The following is a 16,797-nucleotide window of genomic DNA, read 5'->3' as shown; positions in this document are numbered from 1 at the left end:
TCAAATGCCTTTCTTCCTTTTTTATTGTTTGTCTTTGGTATATGTCAGTGTTTTGAGATGGTAAGATAAAGTTTCTATCTCCTTCTTGCCAGTGGGTTTTTTTTTTCTTGTGTATTCATGGTACTGATTATTGTTTTTTTGGATTCTAGAGGCAGGACTCCTTTTATGATTTCTTGTAGGGCTGGTTGTGTGATGGTGAACTCCTGTAGTTTTTGTTTGGGAAATACACTATTTCTCCCTCATTTCTGAAGGATAGCCTTGCTGAGTATAATACTCTTGGCTGGCAGTTTATTTCTATTAGTATTTTGAATATATAATCCCTTTCTCTTCTGACCTATAGAATTTCTGGTGAGAAGTCTATTGTTAATCAAATAGGAACTCCCTTATAGGTGAGTTGACATTTTCTCTTGTGGTTTTTAGGATTCTCTCTTTGTCTTTGAGTTTTGAAAGTTGGACTATAATGTGTCTAAGAGAGGACCTTTTTGAATTGAATCTGTTTGCAGATTTTTGATTCTTCTAGATCTGAATGTCCATGTCTGTCCCTATACCTGCGAAGTTTTCCACTATTATTTCATTGAATATATTTTCTGCACCTTTTTTTTTCTCCTCCCTTTCTGGAACTCCCATGATTCAAATGTTTGTGCACTTAAGGTTTTCTGGTAGATATCTTAGATTTTCTATTTTTTTTTAAACGCTTGTTCCTTTTTCTTTCTCTCTCTCTCTCTCTCTTTTTTGTGTCTGTATGGTTATTTTGAAAAGATTGTCTTCAAGATCAGAATTTCTTTCTTCTGTTTGCAGTAGCCTGTTTGCTTAAGCTCTCATTTGTACTTTTTATTTCATTGAATGAATCCTTCAGTTCCTGGAGTTCTGCTATATTCCTTTTTAAGATATTCATCTCTGTAATTTTCCTTCTTCATATCCTGGATACTTTTTCTCATTTTATTTTGTTGCTTAACTGAGTCTTCTTGAATCTCATTGGGTTTCCTTAAGATTGTTGGTTGCAATTCCTTTTCATTCATTTCAAGGGTTTCCTGCTCTATGGGCCCTGGTAATTGAGAATTATTGTATTCCTTTGGTGTGTCATATTTTCTTGTTTTTTGTATTTCTAATATCTCTGTATTGATGTCTGATCATCTGGTAGAGTAGTTGCTTCTTCTATGACTCTGGAGTAGGCTTTGAGAAGAAAGACTTTGTTTTGTGGATGTGTTTCATAATGATCCCTGAGTAGGGTGTTTTAGTATTGGTTCCAAGTAGATGCAGTAGTGTAGTTTCTGTGTGGGTACTTGAGCTGTATTTGGTGCTAGAGTTACTCAACTGGGGACCTTACTGTGTCAATGCAGTCAAGTGATCAGGGGGTCTCCTCCTGAAGTGGCAGTGGCTTCTGAAGAAGCAGTGGCCGTGGCTGTGGTGGCAAGCAACCCTCGCTGGGGCACTGATGGCAAGCCAGCCTTGTGGCAGTGTTGGCTGTGGAGGACTGTACATGTGACTGCGGTGTCTGAGGCAGCAGTGGGCCTGCCACATGACAGTGCCCTGTGCTCCTGCTGCCTATCACCTGGGGCTGCTGTAGTCTCCTCAGGGTCCCCATGCTCCTGCTGGTCATTGTCATAACAAATATTAATTCTACATGTGCCATTTTTTCTTGAGTAACAAATGATGAAGTGATTTCTCCACCATAAAATTTTTAAAATTAAAAATAAACCATAATGAGCAATGAATGTGTCATAATGCAGTTATCAACAATGTACTTTAAACTGTGTACTTCTAGCAACTTTGAGCATTTTTATGTCAAAATTATTATGAAAACTAAATGTAACAACAAAATTTTGTACATGTGTCTCTCTCAGTTTTAGTTTTCAGCCTAATATAGGTTTAGAGTTGGGATATTTACTCAGATTGACTATTGAAATACTGGAACCAACCACAATACCAGAAATGTAATTTGACCTTGGAAATTAGTTTCGAGTCACAGCAGGAAAAAATGATAACGTAATAGAGCAGTCAGCTAAGAGAGATGAGCCAGCAATCCATATTGCCTTACTCCAATCAAAAATTAAGATGCTTTAAAAATAAGGTTTCAATCCCTCTGAAAGCTAGTATATCTCTTTTATACTCTTAATCCCAGAGTGGACCATTTCATGGTTCTACTGGAAACTAGGGTCTTTTCCAGAACTCATTTTCCATGATTAACCCTGTACTTCATTTCCATGTCCTCACTAGTCTTATGAATTTGCTGAACGTTTCACAATCTCAGCCTTCAAGATTCTGCTTTTGAAATTAATAAAAACATCAAAGAGAAAAATGGCTTAACATGTGTATTAGTCCATTTTCTGTTTCTTACAACAGAATACCTGAAATTGGGTAATTTATATAAAAATGAAATTTACTTCTTACAGTTTTTGGAGGTGGGGAAGTCCAAGGTTGAGGGAGCACATCTGGTGAGGGCATTATTGGTTGGGGAGGGGGTGATTCTCTACAAGTTCTGTGGTGATGCAAACAGTCACATGGCAAGGGCTGAGCAACAGCCTACTAACATGCTTCCTCCTCTCCTTATAAAGCCTTGAGTGCCACTGCTACGATAACCTGTGTATCAGTAGCTCATTAATCCATAAGTGGATTAATCCATTAATAAAGGCAGAGTCCTCACAATCCAATAACCTCCCAAAAGCCCCACTGTTCAAATACCATAGTCTGATTTCTTACCCTGTTAACACAGTTACAGTGGGGATCAAGCTCCAACATGAGCTTCAGGGGGCATTCAAACCACAGCAACATGTTACTCTCACTTTTTCAGTCACATCTCTTAAAGAAATGTGAATCAGGGATTTTCTGTATTTGTTAATCAATCAGTCAATTGATCAGTCTTCTCTGAGCAATTTATATTTTTAATTCATTTTTTGTTGTGATAAAATGTATATAACATAAGGTTTGCCATTTCAAGAGGTTTAAACACACAATTGCATGGAATTCATTAAAGCAGAATACCATGTGACCTACTTCTCTCTATTTCCAAAACTTTTTCATCATCCTAAACATAAACTGTACCCAGGAAGCAATAACTTCTCATTATTCCTTCCCCCCAGTTTCTGGTAACCTCTAATCTACGTCTGTATCTGAATTTTTTCTTTCTTTTTAGTTACTTTGTCTTAATTAACTGATAATAATTACATATATTTATGGAATATAATGTAATATTTGGGTACATTTTGGGTATATAAGTGTGCAATGATCATATGAGGGTATTTAGCATATTCATCACTGCAAATATTTGTTATCTCTTTGTTTTGGGAGCATTCAACATCCTTTCAATTAGCTTCTTGAAGTTATACAGTAATGTGTTGTTGACTGTAGTCTCCCTATATTGCTTTAGAACATAGATTTTATTCTTCTTATCTCTCTACAGTTTTGCATCCATTGATTTCCTCTCTCCATTTCCCATTCTCTTCCCCTTACTAGTCTTTAGTAACCACTATTCTATTCTCTACTCTGTGTGATCAACTTTTTCAACTTCCACATATGAGTGAAAACATGTAATATTTCTCCTTCTCTGCCAGGCTTATTTCACTTAGTATAATTTTCTCCAAGTTCATCCATGTTGCTGCAAATGGCAGAATTTCATTCTTTTTTATGGCTGAGCCATATTCCATTGTGTTTACATACCACATTTTCCACATCCAGTTGTCTGTTGATGGACATTTAGGTTGGTTCCATATCTTGGCTATTGTGAATAGAGCTGCAATAAACATGGGAGCGCAGGTTTCCCTTGTACACGATGATTTCCATTCCTTTGTACATAAACCCAGAAGTGGGATTGCTGGATCATATGGCATTTCTATCTGTAGTTGTTTGAGAATCCTCCATATTGTTTTCCACAATGACTGTACTAATTTACAGTCCCACCAACAATGTATAAGAGTTCCCTTTTCTCTGCATCCTCACCAGCGTTTGGACTTTTTTGACAGTCTGGCAGGGTCACCATGCTGATTCTCTGAGTCAGCGTGGGCTCACCAGGGACTTGTCAGCCAGGCTGTTTCTCATTCAGATGCATGTGTGTGCAGTGTGCAATGATTCAAATATTCTGGGGTGGGTATGCCAGGAACATGACAGTTGGGTTGCTTCTCTGAGCTAGGGGCATAAGCATGCTTTGGCTCAGTTAGCTGGGTGAGGGTCTTGAGTGACTTCTCAGGGCTAGTGAGCTTGTGGTTCCCATGGCAGTTTGGGAGTAGGTCTGCCAAAGGCATGGCTGCTTAATTGCTTTTCTGGTGGTGGGTGAGGCCACTAGGTGGCACTGCTGAGGGCAAAATTGCCTTACCACTTCTCCAGAGGATGTGCATGTGCTTTATTTCCACTGGTCCAAGGGCATGTTCATTGGGGTAGAGATCTGAGAACTTTTTGGGGACAGGGGGGCTCAGATGCACAGAACTCAGCTGACTGACAGTGGTGAGGGTAGATGGGGAGTAAGAAGGGCTGCCTGTCTGCCTGATCTCTGGCCTGGGATGTGAGGCTGTGTCAGTTCAGCAGTCCTGGGGTTGGCTTCCCAAATGTTCAGGACTGGAGTCACTGCCACTCCTGGGCCCAGGCTTCAAGCCATTGAGATCAAGGCTGGGGAAGCACAGTGTCTGCTGGCTCCCAGGGCAGGGAACGTTCCTACAGCAGCTCTGGTTTCAATATGGTGCTGTCCTGCCTCAGCTTGGTTCATGAGGGTCGGGGGTGGGAAGTGCACAGTATGTGCTCCTGTTCAGCTCAACACACTTGGCTCCAGGCTTGTAAGGGCTATGGAATCCTCCTGCAGTAGAAATTGCAAGCCTCTGTGGTGAGGGTGGGGGTTGGTGTGAGCCTTCGTCCTAACTTTTCCCTCTAAGGGAAAGTCCCTCTTGTGCCGATCTCAGTGGTGAAGACGTGGAGGCTGAGGCCACGTGCCTCTCTCTCCTTTCTATGCTGCCATCCTGGGCTTTTGTGCTCCACAGGGGTCTTGCCAGTCTTCTGTTGCACTCCTGCACTCTCCCACAGATCCTCCTATCAATATATAGCTGTTTATTCATTTCTCTGGTCCTTTTCTGTGGGGGGAATGTGTCCTGGGCATTTCTAGTCAGCCGCCTTGCCCTGCTTCCTCCTGGAGTAAAGATCTGAGTAGGTGATTTCTGACTAAAGACTTGGAGATATGAGGAAAGTGGTCAGATGGTAGTCTGTTAAAACCACTTCATACAGAATGTTCTAGGAAAACTTAGAGCAATGACCTGGAGTTGATAGCACATGGGAGAATGTGACATGTTTAAGAAACAGCAAAGAGGGCCTTCTGGCTGGAGGTGAGAGAAGGGGTTGAGTGGTAGAAGAAGAAATAATAAGGTCATGAGCAGGGGTTGCCAAGAGAAGGTTTTAGCAGAAAAGTAGCATTATTTTGCTGTTATATTGAAAACAGAAGTCAAGAGACTAGGGCAGTAGCCAGGAGGTCATTACAGTAATTCAGGAGCAAACTGATGACAACTTGGACCGGGGTGTTAACACTAAGTGTGGTGAAAAGTGTTCCACTTATGCTTTATTTTTGAAAGTCGAGCTGACATAAGCTTTGCATAATAATATATGAGGTATGAGGAACAGAATAGAATGGATAACACTAAAATTATTGGTCTGAACAACTAGAAGAACAGCAGCAACAACAAAACATGACATTAACTGAGAAGACTAGCGGAGAGGTGATTTGAGGGTAAATATCAGTAGCTCTGTTTCAGATGTATAAAATTGAAGTACATATATAACAACTGAATGATAAATATAAAGTCTTATAAAGAATCTGAGGTGCAGTGGAAATATTCAGGTTGGAGATACATATTTTAAAGTTATTGTCATTCTTTTTATGGCTGAGTAGTATTCCATTGTGTATACATACCACATTTTCCTTATAAGTTGTCATCAATGGACACTTAGGTTGGTTCCATATTTTGGTTATTGTAAATAGAGCTGCAGTGAACATGAAGGTGCAGGTATCCCTTCAACATGATGATTTCTGTTCCTGCATAAAAAAAGTGAAATTCTGCCATTTGCAGCAACATGGATGAGTCTGAGAAAATTATGTTAAGTGAAATAAGCCAGACAAGGAAAGAGAAATGCTGCGTGTTCTCACTCATAACTGGGTCCTGAAAGAGAGAGAGAGAGAGAGAGAGAGAGAGAGAAAGAGATAGAAAGAAAAAGATAGATAGAAAGAAAGAAAGGGAGAGAGAAAGAGAAAGACCACAACAATATGATGAACTTTCAGAAGGAGAGAACAAACCTAAGGATGCTAGAGATGACAGGGAGGCAGAGTGGGGGTTTGGAGATGGATAGGTTGGGTAAAGGGCATAAATAAAAATCATGATTTATGATAATGAATATGCTTTAGTAAATAATAAAAGTTTTAAAAAAGAAAAAAAATAAAGTGTGTGTAAAATAAAAAATAACTTTCTCATTTTAGCATTCAGTATAAACAGAGAAGAGTTTAGTAAGTAGTCAAAGAGCGGCTTCATTATCATTCATGATTTGCTCTACAGATTACTATTAATGAATCTCAGAATGATAGATGATAATAAAATAATAAATAATTGGTAAAATTAAATTAATTGATTTCAGTTACTGTAGGAACTGTATGAATTTCATGGTGCATTCCTACCAGTGGTTCAAAGTATTTTCTCATGACAGCATTCTACACAATCTTTTTTTAAATGTCTTTATTTTTAATTTTGAAAGACTTTAACACTTACAAGAAGTTGAAAAAACAATACAAAGTTCTCATCTACCCTTCACCCTGGAATTGGACTTTAAGGCCCTACTATTCAGTTCACATTAAAATTATTGATCTGATAGATAATATTATTTTTATTTTCCCTTTGTTACTCTTCCTTAACAAGTTAGAAATACTCTTGGTGAAAATAAATAAGTATTTTATCATGACTATTGAGAATTATGGAACCCAAAGAGGAAGTAGTAACAATTAAAACTATTCAAAATTAATTTTGTCCTTAAATAATATAGGCATTAAAATCCTCAATAAATACATTTACAATTTACATCTCTTTTTTTTTTTTCTTGACCTGTAAGGGGATCGCAACCCTTGGCATGGTGTTGTCTGCACCACACTCAGCCAGCGAGCGCACCGGCCATCCTTATATAAGATCCGAACTTGTGGCCTTGGCACTAGCAACGCCGCACTCTCCCGAGTGAGCCATGGGGCTGGCCCTACAATTTTCATCTCTAATTAGTAGTAAAACTGGCAACTAAAGGAACAATGGATTAGATCTAATTTAACTAAAAACTTTTCTCTGGATAAACAATAAGTCAAGTGACCCATCAGTTTATATTTTGTTGTTTGACCCACTGGAAAAATTATATACTATATACAGCTTTCTTTGCTCTCTGCACCTTTGCACATTTCAATCATTTTAATGTATTGTCATAAGGCAAATACAGCAAGTTATAAACTTTAATTATTCAAATACTATCAAGTTATATTTATACTTAACAATAAAATTGATTTTAATCTTCAGAAAGTCTATGCTGGCTTTTGTGTATTATATTATGGAATGTTTTGAAATATAGTTCATTTTATTTCACAGATGCAGTACATGTTGACAAAACTTCAATTGTAATTTTATTTTGCAAAACCACTGATTTATAATGAAGGTATAAATAAAATTTTAAGTTATAATCACAAGTGCTTCAACTGCTCATTTTGGACCAAATTTTTATTTTATTTTATTTTATTTTATTTTACTTTACTTCATTTTATTTTATTTACTTTATTTTATTGTGTTCAGACTCAATAGCTCAAGCTGAAACCCCTCCTGAACTTCAGACCCATGCTTCCACCCGCACAGTGGACAGTCAATTAAATCTGCCTATTATCCCCTGGGCTCATTATCTCCCGGTGAAGCTTCCTCCTATGTACTTTAGATCATTTAGCTTCCTTGCCATGCAACCAGCAATCCAAGCTGTAGCTTTCAAACTTTTTTGACTCTAACCCACATTAAAAAATCTATTTTATTTTGTAACCTAGAGCACACATAAACACATACACTGGAAATGGGAGCATCATGAACAAAACTTAGCCATGCCATATGTGGTAAACTCTGATATGATTTATTCCATTCATTGTTTATCTTTATGTTTTTATTTTTTGAGAAAAAAGCACGTAATGTAAAATTAGCGATTTTAAAGTATACATCTAACTGAGTGGCATTTAGTACATTCACAATGTTGTGCAACCGCATCTCTACCAAGTTCCAAAATATTTCATCACCCTAACAGGAAACTGTATCCTTTAAATTGTTACCACAACTTGCCCCCTTCCCCCTGGCAAACACTAATTTGCTTTCTGTCTCTATTTATCTATTTTAGATATTTCATAAAATTGGAACCAGGCAAATGTAACCTTTTGTCTCTGTCTTCCGGAGGTTCTAAATCAGCTTTAAAAAATTAATCCTGACTTATTTTTATATATTCAGAAGCTCTGTGTGGTCAGCGTCTGGGGGAAAACTGCTGTAAGTACCACTAAACGCTGTTTACCAAGGGCTGCTTTACCAATATTCATGGAGCAGGCAGGCTGAGAATGGAGAATGTGTGCAAGGCAATACATTAATCACACAAACACCAACACTACCTATCCTCAGTACACCAAGATACTCACTCAAACAAAAGTATTGATTTTTATTTCTCTTTTGTTTCCTCCTTCATTTGCACAGCTGATTGCATGTCCTCACTTCACTAAAGAATATGTTGTTTCATCCTTTTGCACTCAGGAAGGCTATTCATCAAGCTTCAGTCAACTTTCACTATGCTAAGGTATGATAGTATATTCTTGAACTAATAACTCAAATTAAATTTTACAATCAGTAAAATTTGAATCATTACATCACTTCAATCAAGCATATTTTTCATCATGATTTAAAAAAATAGGTATTTTAATGTAAAAGCCAATTTGTTTGTATTTGTGTATTTTCTGATGGGTTATACTAATCAACTTTTCATAAACTTAAATATAAAAATGTGGAAAGTGTGATCTTTCAAATATTTTGTTATCTTTACACTCAATTTCATCTGTACAGTATGTCTGTATAATAATAATTTTAAAAAGTTAATTCTTTTAAGCACCTCTAAATGTGCTACACACCAACCTTAGAATTATCTGAATGCATTTTCACCACAATTGTGTATGTGGAATTATTCTTATCAACCCATTTTACAGATCAGGAAACTGAGACACAAAGAAATTAAGATCAGTTAGCTAGTAAGACGTTGCTCTGAGACCTGAACCCTGGCTTCTATTTGTCTTCATGTCTAATTTTCACAGCTACCTATAGTTTGCCAAGTGATTGTAATTCTCTGACTTCCAATGAAAATTTTAGATAACATTTTACTGTTACACATATTCATTTTACTTCTTCAAGTCTTGAAGTGAAAGAAAGTCAATGGAGGCATGTACTTCATATTCTAGAGTACACCAAGGAGCTCTAAAAACTCTGTCATCTGAGGGGCAGTGGAATCAAATATAATATGGGGTCCTGACATCAGTGCAGGTCTGTGGATGACTGAAGTAGTCTTTTTCCAAAACATTTAATTTACTTTGAGAAAAATTGTTTTGAGAATAACAGATAACTGATTAATACATGAGTGAAGGCAAACTTTTTAAAAAAATTCTAGATTCTCCAAAAAATTAAAGAAAAAATAATCTTCATGCAGAAGGGAAAATATAGAGATTATTTTCTTTTACATAAATATTTTTGTCAAGAGACACCTTTGAAGTGATTGTTTAACAGCAGGGCTAGAGCCTATTTATCTTAATTCTTGGGGAAAATTTAGTAGCTTGCATTTATTGTATGAATTGTATCTATTGAAAGATAGTCTGGACGGTTATCATGGTAATTATTAGTTCTGAGTTCTAATAGCTTTAGAAAATTGTATCCTAAAAGTTGAAAGTGAAATTCTTTACCAAACACATACACACAAAACAAACAAGTAAATAAGCAACTCAAATCTTTTATGGACCAGTTAAGCACTTGTGCCTGATTTCATGCTGAGCATCTCTCAAGTTGTAACAAATCTCCCAGGATTTGTGTATGACTGGACTTGAATCAATAATTTATCTTTTCTGCTGCTGGTTCCAGATTCCTTCAACCTTTTTACTATATTGCTCTAACCTTTGCAATTTTTCTTGCTCTTTCATCCCTGGATCATTTGGGTCTTCCTCTTCTGTTCAATTCATCCAGTTGTCATCCTTTGCAAACAAAGAAATCAGTTCATTGCAAGCTATTAATTGAAGGAAGTTTTTAAAAATATAGTATGTATCACGTACCTGCAGACATATAAGGGAGTTTTTAAAATAAAAAAGGGCTTTTTTTTCTTTATGATTTTTTTTTTTTTAGATCTAGGCATTTGAAATAACTTTCAACCATTAGGAAAAAATCATATAGATTTTATTTCTTCCCTCGATTTCACTAATTAAATGTGCTTAACTGACCCAAAATTGAGTAGCTGACTAATCTAAAATCAACTAATGGCAGTGCTCATAGGATGTTCTTTAACTATTTCTGATTGTGCTTTTTCCCTGAACTGAGGGAAATGGCTACAAATTATTATCTGCTTCATTTATTTCTAGTTTGGATCTATGTAAGAAGCTCTGCATTGCAAAAATCTTTAGGCTAGAATTGTTTTGTGCAGATTTTGAATCTTTAATTTTGTTAAAATATCACAATTTCAAATATCATGAACTCCTATTGTGATACTAGATTTCCTAAATGATTGCATTACTACGTAACAGAAAAAAGGAATAGTAGTAAATAGCACATTTGGGAATCAGGGTCTCTGGACTCAAACATTATAATCTGATACTTAGTTCCTTGGTTTTTAGTTTTTCCATATTTAATTTTCAAAGAATTGCCATTACTTATTTTATTCTTTTTTTTTAAGATATGATGGATTTATTTATTTATTTATTTATTTTTGCTAATATTTAATTTTATTTTTTATTTTTTTTAATTTTTATTTTTTAGCTTTAACATCTTGCTTTATTAGAACTAGCAATAAGGAATAATAAGAAATAGCTGAACCACAAGTCATGGTTCACTGAAATGCTGGCTTGGACTAATGTACATGTTTTCCATAGTAGCAGTGTTACTCATACCCATCCAGATTATAACCAGATGCTCTCTCCATTAAAAAACTTTTCAGTTTGAATAAAGTTTTAGACTTATAGAAAAATTGTAAAAACAGTCCAAAGAATCCTCATATACTCTTCACTCAGGTACCCCAAATAAAACCCAAGTTTTAGGACTTGATAACTCACTTAGATTTGGGATCTTTGTTGGTGGTGTCCAAACTCCTAAGCACATGGCTCTTAATTTTAAAGATATTTTATTTTATTTTATTTTATTTTTTAATTTTATTTTGTCGATATACATTGTGGCTGATTATTGTCGCCCATCACCAAAACCTCCCTCCCTCCTCCTTCCCCCCCTCCCACCCAACAATGTCCTTTCTGTTTGCTTGTTGTATCAACTTCAAGTAATTGTGGTTGTTATATCTTCTCCCCCCCCCCCCGGTTTGTGTGTGTGTGTGTGTGTGTGTGTGTGTGTGTGTGTGTGAATTTATATATTAATTTTTAGCTCCCACCAATAAGTGAGAACATGTGGTATTTCTCTTTCTGTGCCTGACTTGTTTCACTTAATATAATTCTCTCAAGGTCCATCCATGCTGTTGCAAATGGCAGTATCTCATTCTTTTTATAGCACAGTAGTATTCCATTGTGTAGATATACCACATTTTCCATATCCACTCATCTGATGATGGACATTTGGGCTGGTTCCAACTCTTAGCTATTGTAAATAGTGGTGCAGTGAACATTTGAGAACAGGTATACCTTCAACTTGATGATTTCCATTCCTCTGGGTATATTCCCAGCAGTGGGATAGCTGGATCATATAGTAGATCTATCTGCAATTGTTTGAGGAACCTCCATACCATTTTCCATAGAGGCTGCACCTTTTTGCAGTCCCACCAACAATGGATGAGAGTTCTTTTTTCTCCGCAACCTTGCCAGCATCTATCATTAGCAGTCTTTTGGATATTAGCCATCTTAACTGGGGTGAGATGGTATCTCAGTATGGTTTAATTTGCATTTCCAGAATGCTGAGTGATGTTGAGCATTTTTTCATGTGTCAGTTGGCCATTTGTATATCTTCCTTTGAGAAATGCATATTTAGCTCTTTTGCCCATTTTTTAATTGGGTTACTTGCTTTTTTGTTGTAAAGTTTTTTTTTTTTTTTTATACAAGTTCCTTGTATATTCTGGATAGTAATCTTTTGTCAGATGTATATTTTGTAAATATTTTCTCCCACTCTGTTCATACTCCCCAAAGTGATATACAAATTCAATGCAATCCCCATCAAAATTCCAATGACATTTTTCTCAGAAATGTAAAAAAATAACTATTCAGGCATTTATATGGAATGACAAAAGACCATGCATAGCCAAAGCAATTCTGAGCAAAAAAATAAAGCTGGAGGCATAACAATACCTGACTTTAAACTATAATACAAATCCATAATAACCAAAACAGCATGGTACTGGCATAAAAACAGACACACTGATCAATGGAATAGAATAGAGAATCCAGAAATCAACCCACACACCTACAGCCAACTGATCATTGACAAAGGCAACAAGTCTATACACTGGGGAAGAGATTGCCTCTTCACCAAGTGGTGCTTGGATAATTGGATGTCCATATGCAAGAGAATGAAATTAGATCCATAACTCTCACCATATACTAAAATCAACTCAAAATGGATTAAAGAATTGAATATACACCCTGAAACAATAAAACTTCTGAAAGAAAACTTAGGAGAAACACTTCAGGAAGTATGACTGGGCACAGACTTCATGAATATGACCCCAAAAGCACAGGCAACCATAGGAAAAATAAATAAATAAATTGGATTATATCAAACTAAAAAGCTTCTGCACAGCAAAAGAAACAATTAACAGAGTTAAAATACAGCCAAGAGATGGGCTCTTTGACCCAACTTGTTCTCTATTTTATGTGACCTCAATTGGGCAGTAAGGAACTCATGGATAAATGTCACCCAGCTGGGGCCTTGAAGAGGTGACTAAATTGTAGGACAAAGTCATAGTGAATGAATTAGAGGGTCTTAAAAGAAGAGCACATGAGAGGTGAGTGTGTCTCTGCTCTGCCATTTTCTGCCATATGTGCCTTCTGGGTCATTGTCACCATCACCAAGACCCTCACCAGATGTGTTCCTTGGACTTTGTACTTTCAAGTCTCTGAAACTGTAAACAATAAATTTCATTTTCTTCATAAATTACCTAGTTCCAAATGTTTTGTTATAATCAACAGAAATTGACTAATACAATTTGCAAGGATGTGAAGGAAATGGGACTCTTGTACATTGTTGATGAGAAAGTAAAATGGCTCACCCAGTGTGAAAAACATTTTGACCATTTCTCATAAATTTAAACATAGAATTATCATATGTCCCAGCAATTCCACTTGTAAATTTATCCATATAAGAACTGAAAGCACTTTTACTAAAAAAAAAACTTGACATAAATGTTCATAGCAGCACCTTTCATGGTAGACAAAAGGTGAAAACTACTAAAATATCCATTAATGCATAAATAAATAAAGATGTTATTGTGGCTTTATTATGCAGCTGGAAGAGGGAAAGATGTGTTGATACATGCTACTGTGTGGATAAAACTTGAAAACAATATTTTAAGTAAGAGAAGACAGACATAAAAGTCACACATGTATTATATGATTCCCTTTATATGAAATACAAAGAAAAGATAAATCCATACAGACAGAAAGTATATTGGTTGCCAGAGACTGGAGAAGGGTTTAGGAAGTGACTGCTTAATGGATATAAGGTTTCATTTTGTGGAAATGACAATATTTTGAATTTAAGTAGAGATGGTGGTTTCACAACCTTGTGAATGTAATAAATATCACTGAATTATCTTATTTATAATGGTTAATATTATTTTATATTGATTTCACTGCAATTGAAAAAATGTACAAGGTAAAAATTTTGTGGCTCTGCTATTTGGAGCTGAAATTGGAGACTCTGGTTAAGCACAGGTCTCTTCATTGGAGTAGACTTTTGTGGAGAGTACTAATATTAATAAAGCAAATGTATTTCACAGGGCCTAACTTTTTAGAATTACACATAAAAATGTTAAGCTTGTGAAAGACAGAAAACTTTCCCTGGGCTAAAGTCTCTGTTGTAGATAAAGAATTGTAATACACCAAAATTGCTGGCTCTAAGGACAGATGTCCTTGGTGCAGCTAAACCTAATGATTGTTGCCATGACAATTATCTTACTGTTCTTTTGTAACCACCTAAGTTCCTTTTCTGTAACTTTCTGGCATAGAGAATAAATTCTGAGAGAAGACCCAAGGTCAGTGTTATTTTCCCAAGGAATGCCTCTCTCTTGAGGGTTCTTGGAAATTAAACCCTTCGGGGCTGCTCACTGCTCAGGAGAAATGGGCTTTGAGCAATCCTTTGCATCTCCATCACCCTGGGCTAGAAGTGACAAATGGTGCCCCATGTGAGGAATTCTGACCCTACGGATCAGAGACTGACCTGCCAAGCCTTGGAAAGTAAAGGACGTCCGACATTTCTATTTACTCATCCTGTTACAGGATTCACAGGTGGCTTTCAATTAGTGATTGCAAGCCTGCAGCAGGTCAAGCTAGCTTTCAACCTGAAGGCTTTTTTCTTTTTCTTCAACTTTTAAAATATGCAAAATTCTTTAACAAAAATGGAGACCCAACATAAATTACAACTCCAGTGTCTCCTTAAAGCAGCTGGCTGTAAAGTCTCTGAATGGCAGCTTATAAAACTGTTAGTGGTTATTACACAGCAATATTCTTGGTACCCCAAGGAAGGGAGCCTTTACCTAAAAAAAATGGAAGCAAATTGGTCATTGGTTAATTTATACCATGGGTCTCATCAAGACGTCCCATCTAACATTTTGGAATCTATGTCAAGTTGCTCTGAGACCTATTCTGACCTTAACAAAAAACAAAGACATTTTTATGTCACCAAAAAAGGATAAAATTTAATATTTGCCAGTAACTAAATAAACTTTAAATTAGACAAACTAAGGTAAAAGAAGTTAATATTTCTTTGCAATGTTGGTTTTGTTTGAGCATTTTTTTTCTCTTAACTACATGTGCTTCTCTTCTTCACCTAAGACTCTGAGGCTTTATGAGAAATGCAGCCCTGGCACCAAACAGACCTCCTTTTTGGTCTGCTGCCTTTCTCTGGAAACCCCAAAAGTCAAATGGCTTCATTTCTGTTTAATAGCTCAGCCCGTAAGCTCAGTAATCCATTTGAGAAACAAAAGCTAGACTAAATCTACCTGTTTTTGTTACCTTACTTTTTCTAAAACATGGTGAGGCCTCACAGATAAATTTTACCATTCTTTAGAAACACAATTTAAACCTGATTGCCCTTTTATACTAGTGAGTTTTCTATTTTATCTGTCTCCTCATTATATTTTATTCAAAACCTATAAAATCCTTATTGTTTGTTTATGTCTACACATATATGTGTGTAAATGTATGTTATGTCTACATGTTCATGTCTATATGTGCTTGTATTGTCTGCATGGTACCACATTGGCTTATAATTGATGCACATTCATTAAATAGATAAATATACTTTTCAAGTTCACGTTACTTTAATTTTCTAAAATTGTTGATAAAATACATGTGTTTTTAAAATTTGATTTAAACCTTTTGTCTAAATGTGTCTTTAGGTCAACACATTTTATGGTTTGTTTAATTTGTTTAAGGACCAAAAGCTGTAAGAGAACTGGCTTCTGGGCTTCTCCCAAAGCCTTACACATGTCTTGTTGTTACCTTGTGTTTGGTTTTAAGCTTCTAAATTCTGAACACTAAACAGAGGGCCATGGTGAGATCAGAGGACATAATGTGTCCAAAGTTCATGGGCCATAAGCTACAGGACAAAACTACATCTCCTCCTTATCTCAGCTCGGCCTCCTGGCCCTGCTGGGAGAAACAATATTTTTAGGCATTATCTTTGAGAATGCTGCCATCTGCCTTATTCTCCACATGGCCTCTCTGGATTCCACATGACCCTAAATGCCATGTGGATACTTGGGACCCAGGATAGCTAGTGAAAAGGGACCTATGCCCAATACCTTATAGGCCCTACTTAACATTAACTGATAAGGGTATGGATTTTATACATCAAGTTTTTAGCTGGGAAACCATAAATGTTTATTTGGTAAATATAGCTGTGGCTCAAACTGGGTGTTATGTAGTCTGCTCTGAAAAATGGACCCCCATTTACTAAACTGAATGTATAAAAATGTCCTTATCAGCACACATTTTTTCCTGGGTTTACTAATCAAACAGGATTACATTTGTCTTTGCTAGAGGCCTTTAAGTTGTGAACCCGACCAAACCCAGAAAAACCTTTTTTATAATTTTTAGGTAAATTAGGCAAATTTAACATTGATAGAGAAAAAACAAGTATGTAAAAAAAAAAAAAAGGTGATATAAAAAAAGATATGGATAGAAAGATGTAGTTGTGGTTAAAAAGGCTAAAAAGAAAAAAAAAATAGGTAAATAAGCATCTGGTACAGTGTATTTTTGTCCTAGAGTAAAATGACTGGCTATTTAGGAAGTAGAAAGTATAGGAAAAAATAAAAAGTCTAAAGCATGTCATCAAATGTCTTTGTAAGTCATGATAATGTTTTGTGTGGATAAGTTTGTTAAAAAGG

At 36.0% G+C, this 16,797-nt stretch overlaps 1 protein-coding gene across 1 annotated transcript in view; it reads right to left on the bottom strand.

The window, feature by feature from the left end:
- Positions 1 to 16,797, bottom strand: part of LOC134367978 (cilia- and flagella-associated protein 47-like) — a 1,412,159-nt gene that overhangs the window by 919,171 nt on the left and 476,191 nt on the right.

This window comes from Cynocephalus volans, chromosome X, assembly GCF_027409185.1.
Source record: "Cynocephalus volans isolate mCynVol1 chromosome X, mCynVol1.pri, whole genome shotgun sequence".
Lineage (NCBI taxonomy): Eukaryota > Metazoa > Chordata > Mammalia > Dermoptera > Cynocephalidae > Cynocephalus > Cynocephalus volans.
Note: the sequence above shows the minus strand (reverse complement) of the source record. Positions and strands in the feature narration are given on the sequence as shown.